General features: G+C 37.0%; 1 protein-coding gene across 16 annotated transcripts in view; it reads right to left on the bottom strand.

The window, feature by feature from the left end:
- The window catches only part of BANP (BTG3 associated nuclear protein), a 261969-nt gene that overhangs the window by 23579 nt on the left and 223897 nt on the right, over window positions 1–14493 (bottom strand). The gene's annotated exons all lie outside the window — the stretch shown is intronic.

Raw genomic sequence — 14493 nt, 5'->3', positions numbered from 1 at the left:
GCCATTCTCTCCAATTGATAACTGAACAAGGGACATGAATGAGCAATTTTCAGATAAAGAAATTAAAACTATTAATAAGCACATGAAAAAGTGTTCTAAATCTCTTGTAATCAGAGAAATGCAAATCAAAATAACTCTGCGGTATCATCTCACACCTAGAAGATTGTCTAACATGACAGCAAAGGAAAATAATGAATGTTGGAGGGGATGTGGCAAAATTGGGACATTAATGAATTGCTACTGGAGTTGTGAATTGATCCAACCATTCTGGAGAGTAATTTGGAACTATGCCCAAAGGACACTAAAAGACTGTCTGATCTTTGATTCAGCCATAGCACTGCTGTGTTTATACCCCAAAGAGATAATAAGGGAAAAGATTTGCACAAAAATATTCATAGCTGCGCTCTTTGTGGTGGCCAAAAACTGGAAAATGAGAGGATGCCCTTCAGTTGGGGAATGGCTGAACAAATTATGGTATATGTTGGTGATGGAATACTATTGTGCCCAAAGGAATAATGAACTGGAGGAATTCTATGTGAACTGGAATGACCTCCAGGAATTGATGCAGAGCGAGAGGAGCAGAACCAGGAGAACATTGTACACAGAGACCAATACACTGTGGTACAATCAAATGTAAAGGACTTCTCTATTAGTAGCAATGCAATGATTCAGAACAATTCAGAGGGATTTATATAAAAGAAAACTATCCACATTTAGAGGGAAAACTGTAGGAATAGAAACAGAGAAGAAAAACAACTGCTTGACTACATGGGTCAATGAAGATATGATTGGGGATGTAGACTCTAAGTGATCACCCTAGGGCAAATGTCAAAAATATGAAAATGGGTTTTGATAAAGGACACAGGTAAAACCCAGTGGAATTGCGCACTGGTTACAGGAGGGGAGGGAAAGAACATGATTCATGTAACCAGGGGAAAATATTCTAAATTGATTAATTAAATAAAATTTCCCCCCCCAAAAAAATATCAACAAGAAGAAATCTAGCTCTACCCAAGTATTAACGTTCTTATACTTTCTGGCACATTCTCTATTTCTGCCATTACTAAGTATTGTGCTGTTTTGTCTCTCTTCTATGCGTATGGATGACAGTCTTCTCACCATCTCTGAGTTTCACTTATATATAACTATTGTAATTTCCCTTTTGTGTCTATGAGACATTTTGAGAGTATTATTATGTCTAAAAGAAATTTGGGGTCATCTGAGGCCACTCAGAAACACCCACTCAGGAGTCTAAGACAGATCAGGATGCATTATAAGAGGATAGGGCAATTGCATGCCAGCCTATTCCACACCATTTGCACCCCCCCCCTTTAGCCCCAACTTCACTACTGCAGATATGAATTGGTAAAAGGTTTCCATTCCTTTTCCTTTTTTCCCATTTCCTTTTTTACCCAGTAGCAACTAGAAAATGACTTAAAATATGTGCTCCCTCTTCCTCTCTTTCTCTCCTCCTCCCTCCCCCCCTCACTTTTTTTTAAAGGCAATTTGGGTCTGAAGACAAGAGGACAACTATCAGTTCAAATGACTCATAAAGCTGTGTTCTATCGTGAGACAGAAGTTTTAAGACCATCTGTCCATCATTACTAAGGAAATATGATTTTTTTGCAATAGAGGCAAAAGTTATGAATACACTCAAAACAATATGTCTAGTTTCTTTGAAATTAAGTAAATGGTACCAAAAAAATCTGTTCCCTAGATTAAGTAACCAAAGATTTATTTTCCCAAATTATTGCATTAAAAGAATTCTATCCACTAAAAAAAAAACAAAAAAAAATGATTGCATTACTTCTAGTTTCCTAATAGAACAATATTCAGAGGAGGATAGAAGACTGGATATTGGAAGGAAGCTTTGTTTTATAGTTCAGAGGTAGAACATAATTATTAAGATGCTTATGCTCCTGATGAAGAAACTATGACACAGAAAAAGTAAACACATTGCCTAGGATTACAAAAAGAAGAATTTTTTTTTTGCCCAAAATCTTCAAACTCATTATTTCCCCCACAAACGTTCTTCCCTTCTTTCTACCTTCCCAATTACTGTCAAAGGTACATACATCATCTCACCCCCACAGGTTCAAAACCTTTGTACCATCTTCAGTTCTTCTTTCTATTTCACCACAACCCTCATACCCAATCAGATGTCCAAGTCTGCTATTTCTAACATTTGTGATGTCTCTTCTCACCTTTGACACTACCATGATCCTGGTGGAGGCCCTCATTTCTTCATGCCTGTTAAACTACAACAGTCATCTGGTTGGTCTTTCTGCCTCCAGCTTCTTCCCACTCCTGGTTATTCACTACTTGGCTCTCAAAACAATCTTCCTTAAGTGCAAGTTTGACTATGCCACCTTCCTATTCAATAAATTCCACTTGTTCACTATTATCTCTAGATCAAATTTAAGATCCTCTGTTTGCCTATTAAGGCCCTTCATAACCTGGCCCCTTCCTATCCTTCCAGTCTTCTTAAATCTTACTCCCTTCCACATACACTGGGATTCAGTGACTCAAGTCATGTTGTTACTGAGTCTGGGCACCTTTCTTGACTATCCCCTGTGTCTGAAATGCATTCTGCAAGAGCTAGGCAATGGGAGTTAAGTGACTTTCCTAGGGACACACAGCTAGGAAGTATCAGACCATATTTGAACTCAGGATCTCCCTTCTCCAGACCTGGCTGTCTATCCACTGAGCCATCTACCTGTCCCTCCCTCATCTCTTCACTCTCCCTTCCTTGGCTTCATTCAAATCTTAGTTAAAATGTCACCTTCCTTAAGGCATCTTTTCTGCTGCCCCCATTGCCTTCTCTCTTAAATCATTTCCAACTTACCTGTATATATCGTTTCTGTATACAGTGATATCCACATTGCCTCCTCCAGACTGAGAGCTCCTTGACAGCAGGAGCTATTTTTACTTTTCTTTGTATCCTCAGCCCTTAGCACAGTGGCTGAAATATAGGAAGAACTTTGGAAATGCTTGGTGGCATTCTTTCCACTAAGTAGGAGCTACCCTTTTGTTAGTAAGAATGTCTTTTAGGAAGGACAAGTTCAACAAAGATTGATTCAAGTTTAAGTACTGAGGATGACCAAGGACTGTAATGCCAAAATAATTATCATCATCATAATAACTACTACTAATATTTTATCACATTTGAAAGTTTACAGAATGCTTTTCGTACATCATAACATCTGAGGAAACTGTCAGGCTCAGGGAGAGATGTTGTACATAAAATGTTGAGTTCAATATGTCAACAAGACTTATGAGCCTGGAGCAATGAAGTCAGAGTTGGAGGATTATATGTGCATGCCTAGAAAAGAAATGGGTACAAGACAGTGGTTACACGCAGGACTAACTACTCCTCCCAAGAGGAGTCTTTTATAGCTGGGCTGAACCCAAAATGGCAGCCAAGCAGTCATTGTGGTTTGCTTTGCTTTTAGATAGATTCTCTAAGCTGTCAAATATATCCTGGCTCACATCTGTTTCCTTCAGAGCCCTCTGGCTCATTCTAGGTATGAGAGGGAAAATGAGGGTGCCAAGGTCCTCTGGCACACTTCTTAAAATCAGTAAAGCCAAGTCATTCACTCTTACCTTTCCCTACAAAAAAAAAAATGACTATAAAGTTTGAGGTTTGTCTGTCTGTTTGAAGTAAAGGAAGAGCATATATGTAGCAGTACTATCAATCCTGTTACTGCACCTAGGGTCCAATATGTCTACTCCAGGCTACAATATGTCTAAATGATAGGCATTGTTTTCTAGATAGATATCAACACCACCTTCTTAATGAACTTCATTTGAGAAGGCTTACTAATGTGGATTTTATAAAAAGATAATTGACAATTAAATCCAAACTCCCTAAAGATAAGAGAGGAGAGAATAAATATAGCAGTAAATGGAGTTCTGCTTACAGTTAGGAGTGAAAGTTAAGTTAATTATTTCAATATTGTGGCAATTTTTTTAAACTCTTACCTTCTGTCTTAGGATTTTTACTGTGAATTGATTCCAAGACAGAAGTGTGATAAGGGTTAGGCAATTGGGGGAGTGGGAGAAAAGGGGTCCACACAGCTAAGACATGTCTGAGGTCATATTGGCTCTAGGCCTGTCTCTCACTCCACTGAGCCATTTAGCTGCCCCTCCCCATTTTAGCAATTTTTAAAACCAGTAATGGGTAGCAGAAATGGGCTTAAAGTCAGTTTCCATTCAAGGCTCCATAGCACAGTGAGAAGTGATGACCCTAAGACCCTGAAACCACCTGAAACTGCTTTTGAATCATGAAAAAAGCTAGAACATGTTAGGCAGTTTTAGTGTTAAGTGGAATGGCTAATTCATAGAGAGCTCTCTTTGTTAGCTAGACTAAATGATTAACCACAATTCCTTTCTATCCTTAAGGGGCTTACAATGGAACTGGGAAGGAAGACCAAAAGAAAAACAAATCAAAATAAATTAGGTTATATATCTATTAAGAATCTGCAGGAATCTGAATCGTATTTCCCAGCACAGACTGCAGTCTACTGCTGTAATTTCTTCTTAGAGGCATGTCACAATTCTAATAGTTACAAGTCATTTAGACAGCTGAGAATCCTTGAAACTATTACCATTCATTTCTTATTTCTCTATCTTGACTACAAGAATACCATAAGATACTCTGAACCTAAGCAGTAATAGAAATAGACTGTGTCTGATATAATCCTGATTTATGGAAAAAGTTTCTTCCAGAAAGGTACAATCCTGCTGGGCAATCCTTAGGAGAAGGGAGAAGGAGGGAAGGAAAGATGGCAGATGATTGAAAGAAGGTGAGACAGGATTCTAGGGGTAGAAGATGTGTCTGAGTAGAGAAACTCTTGTGGTCAATCTCACTAAATAACACCTGAGGGGAGGGGAGGCCAAGGAGGGGAGAAAATCCAAAAGTCAATCCAGTATGGGAAGTGATAGGCAAGATGCAGCCAGGGCACCCAGGAAGGAGCTAAGACTGTGATGCAGCCCTGTCCAGGAAGGCATAGTGGTGAGAATGGTACTTTCACAGAGTAGGCTCCACAAGGGACAGAGACAAGCTGGCATGGGGCTGACGGAAGGCATCTTTCCAAGGCTGGTGAAGAGGCAGCCTAGCTTTAGGTATGGCTAGTCTAAAAAGACCTAACTAAGGGTCACATAACTAGCTACTCCTAAAACCCAGGGCATTTGGATGCTTATTGCAGTATGAATCAACCAATCATCCAAGTGATTATTAAGCATCCAGGAGCCCAGCTCTGTACTAACACTGGGGACCCCAACACAATGAATAAACTTAACTCTGCTATCCCAAGAAGCTTACATTCTGAAGATGCTACCCACTAAGATGTGTGAATTAATGCTATCTGCCTCCATCAAATATACTGTCTGTCAGGAGTAACACCTTCTAGGAGAAAATATCATCGCAAAGTTGCAAGTTAACCATCTTTGGGATTCAGGTCAACAAGGTCTGCATGGGCACTATACTAGCCCCAGAGAATACCTGGACAAAAATAACAATGAAATTAAGAAGGCACATTATGGTTACCAGGAAGAATCTTACGGACAATCCTCATTCCAGACAGCTCATTCCCTCTAAATTGCTAGACCAAAATGCTTTGGAAAATCCAAACCAAACCCATTTCTCCTATGATGAAGATAAAATGAAAAGAATGTTTTCAGAGGACATTTTAATTATCTGTACTATTTACTTGGAGAAATAAAAGTCATGCCTATCATCTGCTTTTACTTCCAGAAAACGTTTAACCTAGACACAGTCCATAATATCTATTTTCAGGTTCCTTCAGTGTTCCCAGGCTAATAAGTAGAAAAACTCGGAAAATATAAACCACAGATGTGTGGTTAATGACAGAAATCTAATGAAAAATGCCAGTCTGGGACTATTATGGTTGGTGTGGGTAGGATAAACCATAGGCTATGATTGCATTTAAACCATATGTCCCTTTAAAAGAAGGGCAACATACACGGTGGAAGACTCCCAAAAGGGACTGGACGGGCCAACACCTTGTGTGTTACTTATTATGTTCAAAGAATCATATAAGTTGCTTCTCCTTAACCAACATTTATTTCACCTTTGGAGGACCAGAGGCATGCCTGGTTTCCTAGCTGTGCAAATTGAAAGAAATTAAAGATGACAAGGATCTCAATTAGATGCAAAAATGAAACCCAAACTGCCAAGTTGAAAGGACATGGGACAACCACAAGAACTCAGCTGAAGAAATGTGACAACAAAGCCCACATGTCTATGATGGGTTCACGTTAGTGGTTTACTGATGGAGAAATAAGAATGGAGAAAATCCACTATGGTGTTCTCAGGAGTGCAACAATTGTTCCTTTAATTGCCTACCAATCCTCTTAAACAAGACAACCCTTCAAAAGAAGAGAAGCTTGTTGGAAAATTCCTGAAAATGATTTTTTTTCCTTTCAACTTCCATCTCTCCTCCAGAAACTACTGTTTCTGGACTACTATGTCAGGAAGACAGAAGTTGAAAGCTGTTACATGACATAAATGAGAATGCTGGTATAAACTGAGCATAGCCAAGAGAATTGAGAGTTATTTAAGTACAAATACACTAGCTACAAATGAAATATAAACTTGCCAACTGTTATTTTCATAGTAAAAACTTTTAAAATTATTTTTAGAAAATCAGTTTTAACAATAAATATCTTCTCTTCTTCAATTCTCTCATCAGAATGCTGGATATAATTTTTTTTTTTATCATTAGATTTGGAGAAGAAAGGAACCTTAAAGATAGCCAATTAGCACCACACCTTCATTTCATAGATGAGACAAGAGAAGTAAAAGGACTTGCCCTAGAAATTTCAGCTCAGGACCTTTGACTCAAAATCCACTTTTATTTTTTTCTATTTTCTGTTTCAAAATTGCCTAAATCTATCCCTGTATGTTCTTCCTTACCCCTCTCAGAAAGCCATCCAACATAAAAAAATTTTTATTCATTCACTTTTATGTGGCAATATAAGGCAAAAAGCCTTTCATCCAGGATTTATTCAACATTATCTATGAAAAAAAAAAGTGAATTAACAAAGCTGAGACATGGAAGTCTCAACATCCCGACAATCTTTTTTTTACTGCCATTGTGATTTCAGATAGGATGGAAAATAGGGGGGAGGGGAGTGGAAGAGAAGGGATGTCATCATTTTCAGTACCAAGGAGGCAACCTTGATGCCTACTGGAAGCAGCCTAATACAGTGCTGTCTGTCTAGAAAGTGAGACTCTTTAGCCGTGATAGTGTGAACTTCTCAAAGATTGGGGGGGTGGGGGGGGGGGGGTGGCGGCGGCGGAGTGCAGTGTGAAGATTCACACTCTCTATGGCTTGTTGGCCCTATAAATATCTCCCCAGACATCTTACTAAATTTGTAGGGAGGGCACATTTGAAAAAACCATGCATACAATTCTCAGAGAAGGGATCCTGACAGAATAGAAGGCAAAGCGAAGTTCATTCCCAGGAGGTCATAGGTTAGAGTCCATTTAGGGTGGTACTTCAGAGGACTTGATAAGAACAACAGAAACAGTAAAGGATCCCTCCCCTCATTTCTTTGTAGAAGTGGGGGTGCACAGGGGTAGAATAGTGCATATATTTTCTTATTTTTCTCAATGTACTAATCAATCATGCTGATTTTTTTTTTTACTCCCCTGGATGTGGAAGGGGAAATTTCAGCAAAATTAAAAATACGGAAATAGGTTTTGATCAAGGACACATGTAATACCCAATGGAATTGCGCGTCGGCTATGGGAGGGGGTGAGGGAAGGGAAGGAAAGAACATGATTCTTGTAACCAAGGAAAAATATTCTAAATTGACTAATTAAATACTTTTTTTTAAAAAATTAGATAGAAAATTTTGTTAAAAGTATGAATAATAATGGTCAGATTTGTTTTATTAGCAAACAAATTTGAATCAAGGAAATTCCCTCAACTGCCATTAATTAGGTGTGAGTATTAATATGCAAAGGATGGAAATATAGGGGACTTCATGATACATTTAATTTCCCTATGTTGCTCTTTGGCTCCCAGTAATACTCATCGAGTTCTAACATTTTCAAAATTTAATCCAAGACATGCAAGAATCTAAACAATTTTGTCACTCTTGTCAACTGTCAACAACATTCAACCATTAGACATGTGGTTTTTTAAGGCTGTATTGTGTAATGAATGTATCATTGACTTGGGTGGGGCTGCAATTTTGGGTTGTTATCATCTTACTACAAGGATAGTTACTTCATCCTAGGTCTATAGGTCTGAAATTAATTACTGCAACTATTTAGAGGTCAAAGAATTCTAACTACACTATTTTTCTTAACTGTAATTCTCCAAAAATTAAAATAGCCCTACTTTACCTCCTTTTTTATTGTTCGTACATGTAGGTCTATTGGTGAGAACAAATAGATTCTGTAATATCCATCCATATAGCATGGGAATCATATCAAAGAAATGAATGCAATTTTGTTCATAACTGGATAATGTAATTCTATCAGGCTCTACTCAAATGAACCTAAGAACACAAATAATAGATTGAAGAGGTTAATGATAAATGAACTTTTTAAAAATTGGCACTATATATTCATGACATCTGCTAAGATCACAAGAATCTAGATTTATCACAGTGTTGTTAATTTTTACTCTTTACTTTTCAAAACCAGTCTTGGTTTTGAATGGATGAGGAATCTGGTTCAATCTCTATTGTTGTTTTTTTAAGAGGAACTTAATATAATCTGGATCATGAAAAATATCTCCTTAGGCATTTCCAGAGCTGAACAAACCCTGCTGGGCAAATCTGGGCAGAGGTAGCATACCCTAAGTGAAAGAATGTTTGGTTAAATCCACATACACCTCACCATACCATGCATAGAGTAACATTTTATGAAAACCATCTACATATATGCCCAAGGCTACTTGTGTATTTACTGTCATTTAAGATTTAGAATTTTCAATATTTACTATAGGATCTCACAATTTATCTTTAATTGAACTGTTCCTCACACTAGTATCATTCTAGCCTTGTTCCTACCACCTCTGGCTAATTGCTGATGTTGCCTAAGTGGATCCTCAACTTGTTTAAAAAAGATGGCTAGTTTTCCTAGATTAGAAATCATTTTTAAAAATGTTTACGTTGGTAAAAATAGACATAGTGAACATGTTAAAAGATATACTTAATAAAGAATTTAATATGATAAGATATTCTGTCTAAAATAAAAAGGCAGTACTTTCTTCCCAGTGAGAAAATATTGGAAACTTCCACAATAAAAAGAAACGGGTAAAGTAAGGATACTAGAGGGGAATATCAGTGTCCTGGTAAATTAACACTGTGCCAAAGACTGGGGATACAAAGAAAGACAAAATGTGGCCTCAGGATTGAAGCTGAAGTCTTGAAGCAAGCCAGAGAGGCAGAAGTAAGGAGAGAGAGTAAGTTCATGGAAGTCAGTCAAGTTGAAGAAGCCTGGAGAGGTAGGAAGGGGTCAGCCAGGTTGTGAGAGGCTTGCCAGACTGATAAAATGTTACATCTGAATCATCTATTCTGTAATGGATTAGAATGAGGGATTCAAAAAGAGCTGACAGTTTTGGTCATCTAAACTTTTTTTTCTAGGGGAGAAAGGAAAAGAATTCTTCATTATAATTCCTTTAACTAAAGCCTAATAGCTAATCCTGGATTGAACTCAATAATCTTTGCTTTGAAATTTCAAATCAAAATGCTAAGGATTATACTGCAGTTATATATTTTCAATCATTTTACATTTAAAAAGACAATTTATTAAGGGAATTTAAGGTCAAATTTTGCAACTATTTTTTAAAGAAACTTATGAAATAATGGAATTTATTCTGAGAAAGTTCTGCTTGTTCTCTGTTTTTTTGGCCAAAATCCATTACTCCATACAAATGGACAACTTCTTAACCTAAGATTGCTCATTTTTCCCCTCCTCAGATTGGCAGTGAAGTGATTTTCACATGATCTCTGTCACTGATTAAATCTTATGAATTACATTGTAAGAGGCATCAGATTCTGATTTTGCAGAACTACAATAGTGAACAAGTTACTAACCAGACTGATAAAAGAAAATGAAAATATAAAACCTTTTTCAATTAGAAGCTTAGTTTAAAAGTAATGACTTTTTAATTTTTCCACATTGGTTGAGTTTAGATAAATGTTTCAGAAATAAATTAAGCATGTAAGTCTTATGAGTAGAGGAAAAATTCTTTTGAGCAAAATAATCATTATTTCTATCTTTTCTTACATTGTCAAACTTAAGATGTAGAAACCTTTCGCACCAATCACAAAGCAAGGTTTTGTAAGATATAACCCAGTCAGGGGGAAAAAAAAAGAAAAAGTTGCTCAGTCTGGCAAAATGTTATGAGGGTGAGAAAAGTCAGTCGGTTGCAAACTAAAGCTACATTTGAGGTTCTTAGGCTCCAAATCCAATGTTCCTTCTACCATATAACATGTTTATATAAGGATTACTCAACAATAAAGAGTGTTCAAGATTAGATTAGATGAGATGAGATTCTAAAGTAGGTGCATCATTACTTCTTATGAGGTCTTTAAAAAGAGGACAAGCTTTTATTTTGTCTTTAATAGCTCAAGTGTGGTCCTGTCTTCAGCTGGGATAAAAGCTTTCCCAAAGGTCCCATTCCCACTGAGTCACATTTTAGAGCTGGAAGGAGCCAGTCATACAAAGGCTAGCTAATCAAATGCCCTTAAAAAAAAATTGTTGCAACTAAGATGAAGTGAGTTTAATGGCTTGCCAATGATCACATGATCTGTTTTCTGAACCCAACATTTAGAACTCAGGTTTCCTATGTATTAAATCTGGGTGACCTTGGACAAGACACTTAGTTTCTTCATCCTAAAAGAAGCAATGAAATCTCTTAAGATCTCTCCCCACTTTAAATGCCATACCCCTATGAATTCTAGTCCTTTTTCTTTCTATCATGGCATTTCCCCAGAACTGGGATGCTGAGAAGTGGGAAAGCAGAAAGGATACTGGAATTAGATTTTACATCATAGGATCTCGGCTCAACTCCTTGTCTCTATGACTGTCTCCCTGTGTCACCTTGGCTTGTCACTTCACTCTTTGAGCCTCAGCTTTCTCAAGTATATAACCTGAAGGGTAGAGGCAGTCCAGTGGAGTGAACAAAACTAACTGCCCTTGGAATCTTACATCTGATATGTACTGGCTGTAGGACCCTGGGCATATCACCTAAATTTGTAGTGCTCTAGACCAGAGATGTCAAATACTGGCTCAGCCAGATACAGATTAAAATGTAATTGGGAAATACATAACCAAATCAACAAAAATATAATAAACTACAGACATTACATTTTAAAACTAAGTCATATGTGGCCTTTGAGAATACTTAAGTAGAGATTAGTAGCCATAGTTTCTATGTGAATTTACATTGCTCTAGGCAATTCACTGAGACCAGAGGTTCAGCCAATACACAGCTCACTTAAGACTAACCCTAAAAGGGGTAGCTATGTGGACCAGTGGATAGAAAGCCAGGCCCAAAGATGAGAGATCAAGGGTTCAAATCTGGCCTCAGATACTTCTTAGCTGTGTGATCCTGGACAAATCACTTAACTTCAACTGCCTGGCACCTAGCCACTCTTTTGCCATAGTATCAATTCTAAGATGAAAGGCAATGGTTTAAAAAAAAAAGTACTAACCAAACAAGGTCTGAATGGGTAGATGGTGCTTCTTTCTCAAGAGCTCCCCTACATCAATAATCAAAGATCCAGTCAAAAGAGGAAAAGGGGTGAATGCTGCAATTAGTAAATTCCTAAAATTCCTTCTAGAACTAAATTCTGTAATTTTTGTATGCAAATGAAATCATAGTTCTGAATTTACTTCAGCAATAGTTTTAGAGTGGTTTAAAATGTTATGGTGCAAAGAGAAAAAAAAATAGAAGTTTCTACATTCTGAGAAAATGGAGTTGATAATTTATGCTTGGAAACATCATTCTTGGAGCAAAACAGAACTACCAAGTTTGAGTACATGCCTCTGGTCAAACATTATCATTGCTTATATATTCTAAAGAAAGTCAGCTTAAATCATGAATTATGTTGTTTGAAAAGGAATTATTGTCACCATCTATAATATATTTTTCTCAAAAATTTGAAAAAAATACTCCATTGAATTTTGTGTCTTCATTTCCACTACGATGTACACACCTGGAGTCCTCAGCAACTCTTCTATTTGACCACAGTTCATTTGTAAACCAGTCTTAAGCTGCAGTTCAAGGGAGTGACCCAGACGCCTCTTATTGCTCTCTGGCTGAAAAAGGTAACTCCCTGAATCATAAATGGTAAGTCACTGCCAGACTTGGCTGATGGGAAGGTCTCTGCTGGGGCATACCGTGACCATAAAAACATGATCACTAATACTCTTAAATTGGTTGGTTTCTTTCCAATTTTATATTTTAATTTGAAGATTTCCTGCCAACTCCATAAATGAAAATAAAGAGAGCTGTCTGGTTCTCAGGTCTCAATATCCAGTCAAATCACTTCCTACTGGGTACAACACAAGGTCTGGATTGAGCCCAGGGATCTATTTATCCCCTTATTTTGGGAAACCACTGGAAAGTTCTTCAGACTGTGATCTGATGTAGGATTCAAGACCACCTCAGGGAGGGCCTGAATTAATACAAATGCTAACATAACATTCCATGGCAGAGATCCTTCACTAAAGAAAACGTGAATACTAGCTATTTACCATCATCAAGAGCATTCAGCATGCTTCATATTATAAGGGAAAACCTATTATTCTAAACATTCAACTGAATAAAAACTTATGAAGCCTATACTATTTTCAAAACACAAGCCTTGATTTTTTTCTTGTCACTGACCCTCTTCAGATATTTTCCTATTTCATCTTTCTTCCTTCTCTCCATTCCTCAATGCAATACAAACATATATTGAATGTCCATCATAAGCAAAAAAAACTACTACTACTACTTTTCCCCCTGCACATTTCCTTTAGACTTGGTCTATCTTTTCTTAGATGAAGGAAGGTTGGACAAATCAAAGAACATAAGAGAAAAGTTGGTTTCTATTCCTTTTTCATAGTAATACTATTCTAAGCTCCAGGAGAGAAGGAGTACTATTCATCTTCACTGCTACTGTCCTGTTGACACTACAATGGATGATATGGTATATAGCTTTACCAAGTTTTACAACCTGAGGCAGTACTCTCTTCCCTCCTCATATTACCTTGGATTTTGTCATATCCCTGGGGTATAAAGGTTCTTTATTTAGAGTCCACAAACTTGAAATTTTTAATAATTACATTTTGATACAATTTTTTTCATAATCCTATATATTTTATTTTATGCATTAAAAATCCTTATTCTGAGGAGGATTCACCTAACTGATAAACAGTTCCAGGATACAAATATCAATCAATCAATCAATCAATCATTCAACATTTATTAAGCACCTATTATTTGCCAGGCACTGTGCTAAGCATGTGCTATGGAAGATATAAAAAAAGACAAAACGAGTCCCTGCCCTCAAGGAGCTTTATACAAGATAAAAAGAAAATAACTAAAAAAGGAAAAGTGATAGAATTAAAAGGAGATGGGGAAGATTTCCTATAAAAGGTTGAATTTTAATTGAGACTTAGAGGAAACCAGGGAGGGTCAGTAATTGGAGCAGAGGAGGGATAGCATTCCAGGCAGGAGGAAAGGTTAAGAACCCCTGTTTCAGTAAGTTATAACCCTCATGAAAGCAAGGACTATTCACTTTTTGTTCTGTATCCCAAATACTGTACCATAGTAGTTACTTATCTGAATTGAACTGAGTCAAACATCACACTAGGTTGTTTGGTTTTTAATATATATCCAAAGCACAGATTGCTTTCATCTTAAACACTAAAATAAGAAATCAAAACTGATTTTAAAATTTTGCTGTATTTATTTCCCACTGAAGAAAGTTTTGGAGTAGAAAAAATCTTAGAAGGGGCATATTTTTTGAAAAGAAAAACAAAATCTGTAAGTAGCTTTCAAAACCAGATCCTCATGCAAAGACAGGAAGAGCAATACGATATTTTAGAAGGCAGCATAATTAACATTACAAATCCCTGGTGCCATTTTTCTGGGTAAGAACCCTATCCTGAAGTTGGTTTATTTTTTTCCTCTTCATAATATTTATCTCACAGACTTATAAAGTAGAAGTAAATGTGGAAAAGATAAAATTTAGGGAAAATTTCAAAGGTATGGGTCTGATCTGTTTTCTATAGGCTAAGTAATTTTACTTACAACATTTAAAGGAAAAACCAAAACCATTAAGTTCTAGATATTAAGAGGTATATTGGCATGCATAATGCAGCAGACTATGTAGGCCTCTGTTATGGTCCCTTCTTGTTACACGAGTCTTGGAGCCCACTTGGAGTAGGTGAGTTCAGCCATAACATTCACATCCTCCCTCTCTGTCTTTCAGTCTACAGTATGACAGGCTCAACAT

This window comes from Monodelphis domestica, chromosome 1, assembly GCF_027887165.1.
Source record: "Monodelphis domestica isolate mMonDom1 chromosome 1, mMonDom1.pri, whole genome shotgun sequence".
Taxonomy (NCBI): domain Eukaryota; kingdom Metazoa; phylum Chordata; class Mammalia; order Didelphimorphia; family Didelphidae; genus Monodelphis; species Monodelphis domestica.
This window is presented reverse-complemented; position numbering and strand designations above follow the sequence as displayed.